The sequence below is a fragment of the Spermophilus citellus genome (genome assembly GCF_964194105.1).
Source record: "Spermophilus citellus genome assembly, chromosome: 3".
Classification (NCBI taxonomy): domain Eukaryota; kingdom Metazoa; phylum Chordata; class Mammalia; order Rodentia; family Sciuridae; genus Spermophilus; species Spermophilus citellus.
In genome coordinates this window covers 42,426,914-42,434,122 of record NC_138184.1, presented here as the reverse complement: position 1 = coordinate 42,434,122, position 7,209 = coordinate 42,426,914, and positions in this window count along the sequence as shown.

Here is a 7,209-nt window from a genome sequence, read left to right as displayed (position 1 = left end):
GTTCTTTTCTTCTCTCTAGGGAGACACCCGGTAGTCAGCAGAGAAGTCCCTTAAACCAAACGGCAGAGTTAGTGACAGAGAGAATTACAGAGTTCAATTTGCTTAGTGCTTTATACAGTCAGAATGAAATGACACCGAATTCTCCTAGAAATCTGAAAATTAGGAGGGAAGAAATTTGGTATTGGAAAAATTAAACAGTTTGGCTTCTACAGAGGTTGCAAAACAAATTAATCGGTCAACTTTGGAGCCAGGAAATAACTGAACGTTGTTACAATGATTTCTTTGGCAAAGCTGGCTATGTTATTTCTTTGAGATGAGGATCTTTTGAGCCTGGTGAAAAAAACAGCCTCTGCCAGGCTAGACAGAGCTTTGGTTTGCTTGCTCTCATTCTGGGTACATCCATGTGGCATCTGAATCACTATTAGGTCTCTGTTTAAAAATTCATTTTTTTAACTAGAAATAATTTCTCTAAAGTAATAAACAATGCACTGCATAACACCAAGTTGAAATTTCTTAGAAATAAATGCAGGAAATTAGTTAAAATTATTCGCATATTTCTTCAAAATGGTAGCACATGAGAAGAAAGAGGGGTCCTCTCACCCTTTTTTTGAAGACCATCTTTGTTTACTTCATTCCCAAGTATTAAGAGATTGCATGATCCATTTGCATAGGATAACTAACATATACCACATCATTTGCACGTCTGCAAGTACACGTGAGTAACCGTAATTACACGTGACACCAATTACTCTATTACTTTGTATTAAATTATAATGGAAAATTCCACTAGAGAATTGAAGCCTAATTGCATCTTAATTTGCATAATTTTGCATATTAATTACATCTCAGATGAATAATAAATTTCAGCAGATTTTTAATTTATGCATAGACACAAAAACAAGTGGAGAAATAATTTAGAAAAAAAATACCAGCAACTATTACTTAGGGCATTCAACTAATTTTGCTTAGTTTAGCAAAACAAAACTTGGTTTGTTTAATATAGCATCTTTAGGCTGATTGCTGTTTATTGCACAATATGTCAGTCTTGCAGCATAGGTGCAGACATGGCTTCTCTTAATAAAAAAAAGTGTTCAATTATAGTATTTATTCAAGTTTAAGGATTTTATATTTTGATAAAACTGTTTCCGGGATAACATCATTTAGTTGGAAATATCTTTAATTGTGATACATTTTTTACTGAGGATTAATTCCTATTGAGTTATTTTAAATGCAGGAGATTACAAAATATAGAATGTAAAGATATCTTAGTGAAGGAGATCACTAATATGTCAATTGCTTTCTTGTTTTGAATCTGCACTGAAATCACCTAAGACTGTTTCAGTGATTTTGCATGAACAATTCGGAGTGAGAATTTCTATGCGTTTTTGTTTTATGGGGTAAAACGGCTTTTAAAGATGACTATTATTTTCTGATTGTTTTCTTTGTTTTACATTGCCTGCATGGTAAACAGTAATACTTGTTCTTGATTGCTAGAGACCTTGATTTTTAATTCAGTCACCTTTGCTTTGGATTTATTAAATAAACAGAAGGTATATTTCTCTAAGTTAATTAATGCATTTTTAGTTACATAGCTATATCTACATTGACAGTCATAAAAAAAACCCACTGACTTAGTATTTGTCAAATGATAATTTGTAACTGAAAATTCTTTTCATCCACCTTTTGCCTAAACCTAAGGTTTATTTCTTTTTACCTGCTGCCACTGTTCAAGGAGGGGGAAAACCCTTAGCTCTGCCTCCACTAAGTCTAATACTATGATCATTTGCCAAATTATACAAAAGGAGAGGATGACAACGTCCTAATAAATCAGAAAACTGTCAAGATTAATAATCTCAGCCGTCATCTGTTTTCCTATAAAAGCCCTACTGGCATCAAATATTTTCCAGTTTGTTTTGCAGTTCTGTTGGTGCAGAAACTGGACCGGTGCCAGCCTGGTGCCGTGCGACCTCCAAGAAGCCATTCTATATGTCTTTTATCACATTAGTCTGGATTTCACAATTGTGCTGGTTCACAGGGCTGTAAGCAAGAATTCTTTACAACATATGTTCCCCTTCTCCGGTTACTGATCATTGTTATTATTTGCTATGTGATAGGCAACACTTTTGAGCTTAAACGTCTGGATTTGTCTTTGTTTCCTTACATCTCAGCATTTTCTGTTTGCATCAGAAAAGTTTGACTCGTTTTAAGCAAACTGAAACGAATGGAAAAATAAAGACCTGTCCGTGCTTGTTTTATTACATAAATTTCTCTTTAGGTGCTTGACTCTTATCTTTGCCTTCTGTTACCAGGTTGCAGCCCAGGAATACTTCTGATTATTTAGATATTTAACAACTGAAATAGTTCAGCAATTCAAAATAGAACTGCATTGATGATCGCATCTATCTCTACTTTTTTTGTTCAATCCTTTTGATCAGGTTCTTATATTAAAGAGATTTGAGCTGGCTGAGTTTCTCAGAAAGCCCTAATCCTTCCAACATTTGAACAATGGTTCCCTCTTGTGGTCCTGCCTTAGTACTGCGATTTGAGAAAGTGGGGGAAGTAAAAATCTCTTGTGATATTAAAACGAATTTCTTTGAAGCAAACTGTATTAATCTACTTGCACATTTTATTTGGAGACCTTAGCAGAGTTTTCACACCTCTCTTGCCTATTTACAGTAAGATATAAGTTTTGGAATTTGGTGAGAACAACGGAGTAGTCTGATGCTTCTTCCTAAAGATATTGAAGGGAAAATCTCCATTGGAGAGATAGTGTCTACATTTTAGGACAATTTGGAAGTTGTTAACGTGTATATGGGGGAAAGGCAGTTTGGCTTTCGTCATAGGCTTCAGAAATAAATTTATAATTTAGCTATTGGCTGTATTTATCACCTTCTAAAGGAACATGACAAACGTAAAAATAAGTCCTGACCATGGTACTTTCAGACATTTTTTCCTTAAAGTTCATCAGGGGTTAAAAACCTTAAACTTAACCTGTTGCTCAAAGATGATATTTCCAAGCACCTTTGATATATGCTTTTAAAGATGGACTTTGAGTCCCATTTCTCTAGGGGCCCCCATCTTACACTGTCCAAATGATTGTGATCCATAGCCCTCTTCTGACCCAGTCTCTGTAAACAGCCTGATGCATCCTCTCTGTGTTAAGCCATGTTCAGAACAGCAACCACCAGGAGATGTCCCTTAAGTAGATTTTTTCCCCCTGAAGATCATCTTTAATGTAAAAGTAAAGTGTTGTTAGTAACAGAGACAAGAATCTGCTCTTGCGGTCACAGGACTGTAAGTATCTATGAAAGATCGCAGCCATCCATGCAAGATGGATGTGATGTTTTTTAGTAGACTTCACAATTCCTAGTAATACAAATACCATCCTTCAATTCTATTCTAAGGATCCTTTTTAAAGAATGGAAGCATTTGTATTTGTCAAGCCATTTTCAAGCCACAATCCTTCTCATTCACCACAGACTTTATTTATTTGAAAGTTTAACGTAGGAAATGAGGTTCAGGATGAAAATGGACACTCTTTTGAGAGTCCTGGGGAAGGTAGTAAAAAGAGAGTTGATTGCCAAGAAGCAAGAGCTCAGCGAGCAGATCATGACTGGCACAACATTATTATTCTTTTGATTCCGAATAAACTCCTTCCCTCCCCTCCCTCGGCCACCCTGGCTCAGGCACCAACTTGATCTTTTCACCTCTCAGCCAAGGATGCCAGGAACCTGCAGGCCACCTTCGTGGATTCTGCTGATGAGCCTCCATTTCGGAGAGACGCGCACACCTTTCTCTTGTGTGGGGATGAAAGCCCAGGCGCTTAATTTTTAACTCTCCACCTGCAACCGTGAGTCATGTCAGAAGTTCACCTCACAAACGAAAGCAATGTCTTCAGGAAATAGGAGAACCTTCAGATTTTTGGTTTAGCACTAACTTCAAAATGGGAAAGAGTGACTTTTTTTCCCTTCAACTAGTGAGATTTAAATTTAAGAAGAATAAAAGCTTTCCGTAATTGTCCTTTGCTGCTCTATTCTGTCATCATGGTGAGTTACAGGTACTCTTCATACATTCCCCCTTGTCAAGGGCAACCCAGGTCTGCTCCAAGGCTCTCCATTGTGTACTTGCCCCATCTCCTAGGACAGGTTTGCCACAAATGCAAAATTACTAGCATCTTGTGGACATCTTTTATGGAAATCACCGTCAACTAATTTTTATAGTACACATGTCCTCAAACCTTATTCTCTCCCTGCACTTGTTCCCAATTTGTCTCTGTCTCTGTCTCTCCCCCTCTGTCTTATTATCTCTCTTTATGAGATTAGCAAATTTAATTTATTTGCACAGGAATAATAAAAAGCAAAAATCCACCAGCTCTTCATTGTCTTTCTCTTAAGAGATCACAGATGACTTGGAAGTTAGCAAACCAAACAAGGAAATAGGAGAACTGACTCAAATCTCAGATTGAAGGAACCGGTAAAATATTAAACAAAGTATTTGGGGTTTAAGATGAATAATGTGCCAGCTCTTTATTTTTCCAAAATAGGTTGCAAACAACCTAGAAAATTGCCATATATCCTAAACGGCATTTAACAAAAACTTTAACAACAAAAGAATGGGAGAACATAAACTCGGAAAAATAAAAAATAGAAGGACATCCTTGTTGTGCTTAGCTCTAGAAAATGATCATTGCATTTTCTTATTTTTCTCCTTTCATCCATGAGGAAATCTGAAGTTCGATCTAGAATGAGACTAGTTCACAGACCAGTGTGCCTGGAGCTCACTTGCTGTTCATCTGTCCTTCAGGCCCCTCATCAAATTCACCTCCTCCAGGAGATTCCCCTTGATTTCCAAGGTAAGAACAAGCCACTCTGCCATGGAAGCATCATTTCATTTCCATCTATTTTATGTGAAGTTGATTGATATGTAATTATCTCCACCTCCAGATTATAGATTCCATAAGGTCAGGAATTCTTGCAACTTCCTCATTTTTTAAGAAGCACTCCATAAATGTCAAGTGACCAAATGAATCCAAATCTAGAAGAAAATGGTATAACTTATACAAGTTGCTTTTTCTTCCTGCAGATCAATGATTTCTTATCACCACATTGAAGAAAACGGAGAAATACCAGAACAGGGACTCCATCACCCCTTGCCGTGCTTGCAACAATAGCAGTGCCCAAGAGGAAAGAGAAAGCTCCCCAACGGTTCTGTGTCCAACCCCCAAATCACAATATATGGAGAGAGAGTTTCCAGAACATTGCTCTAACCTAAGATTCAGATATAGGAGATCGTGCGTGTGTGTGTGTGTGTGTGTGTGTGTGTGTGTGTGTGTCTTCTATTGTCTCAGATGCTCCTTGGAGGGCTTCACCATTCACAGGCTAAGTAAAGAGACTCTTGTCTGTTCTGGGCTTCTGGTTCGTTAGAGTGAGACAGGCGTTAGAGATTTCTCTCTCTCAACATCCCAAATGTATGGGAGAGGAGAGAGAGACTGAGACCCAGAAAGACAAAATAGCCATCTTCTGACTCCCAAACAACACTTTCCCCCACTCAAACTATTAAATCAATAGAAGGGAAAATTGTGTGGTCACTTGTGCTTTTAAAAGAGAGGATTTGGGAAAGTAATCTAATTATTTTTATACGACATTAAGAAAGGAAAAGGGAAAGAAGAACAGCGCACCAAAAGCAGGAAAGTAACTCTACAGGAAACTGGGTTTCTGTCAGCTACTCATGGCCTCGGGAGCCAAGACCAGAGCCCAGAGGAAAATCCAGAACGGATCCATTCTTGGCAGAAACCGTTTTTTTTTTGGGGGGGGGGCGGTGAGTAAGCCGCCCACTAGCCTTTTTTTCTCCCATCTTCTAGATAAAAATGAGTGTTTAAAAACTGTGCTAAAATTTTCAAAAACACCTTAAAAAGATTCCATTACTTAAAGTGATTTGGATAATTGTGTTCAATGGTAGCCATTATTTAAAAATATAATTAGTTGCTGAACTCAGAGAAGGAGGGAAATTTCTGCAGGTGTTTCTCATTATTTGCTATGCATACAAAATATCTGCATAAATTACCATTATTATTCCAATGTATACTAAGAGACAATAAAGCATTAGCAAGCAAAGAAGAATGCTGTTGACCCACAGACTGTGAGAGGCCTGAATGAACAGGAATAGTGTGCTGGCCTTCAGCTCTATTGCAGCACACGTGCGACGGCATTCAAGATCGAGAGAAACAATTCTGCACCTGTAACAATATTACATATGGAAAGTAAACTCCATCAGAAAGATATTGAAAATAGCAGAGGGGGAGGGAGGAACAGCCACCAAGCCGGCCACACGGAATTGTGTACCTGGGATTGTTTTAAGAGGTTGACGCATACAGTCAATGGTTATGGGGGAGGGGTATATTTCTTTGAGTTTCAGGCCCTCCTAGAATGCACAACTGATTTTTGATTTTTTTTTAAGTATGTGGTGCATTTCACATTTTTTTTTTTTTAGAGAGAGAGAGTGAGAGAGGGAGAGAGAGAAAGAGAGAGAATTTTTTTAATATTTATTTTTTAGTTTTCCGCGGACACAACATCTTTGTTGGTATGTGGTGCTGAGAATCGAACCCGGGCTGCACGCATGCCAGGCGAGCGCGCTACCGCTTGAGCCACATCCCCAGCCCCACATTTTTCTTTTATGAGTATTTCTGGGGTTGGGTGGCAATGCTTTTGGCAGCATGGTCCAACAGAATTTTCTATGATGATGAAAATGTTCTGTATCTGCACAGTCCAATATAGTAGCCATTAGCCAGATGTGGCTGTTGAGACCTTGAAATGTGACTGGTGCAGCTGAGGACCTGATTTTTTTTACAATTTAATTTTAATTAATTTTTATCTAAATAACCACAAGTGAGTAGTGGCTACTTCATTGAGTTGCCCCTGTTAATAAAAACAGTAGTAAATAATACCTTTTAAGTACTTATTATATACCAGGTACTGGGATAAACATTATTTCATTTAAATTATCAGAATAACTCTGAGTTAGGTACTTTTTGGTTGAGGGTACTAAGTTCATAATTATTAAATTATGTGTCTTGATGTCACCATACTGGCTTATGGAGTCAGGATATATTCTAGACTGTCCAACTCAAGCTTTCTCCTTATGAATCTTGTTAAGGTGGCATCAAGAAATATGCTATCGAATCTGCTCTATTTATCCACAATGAGTCAACTC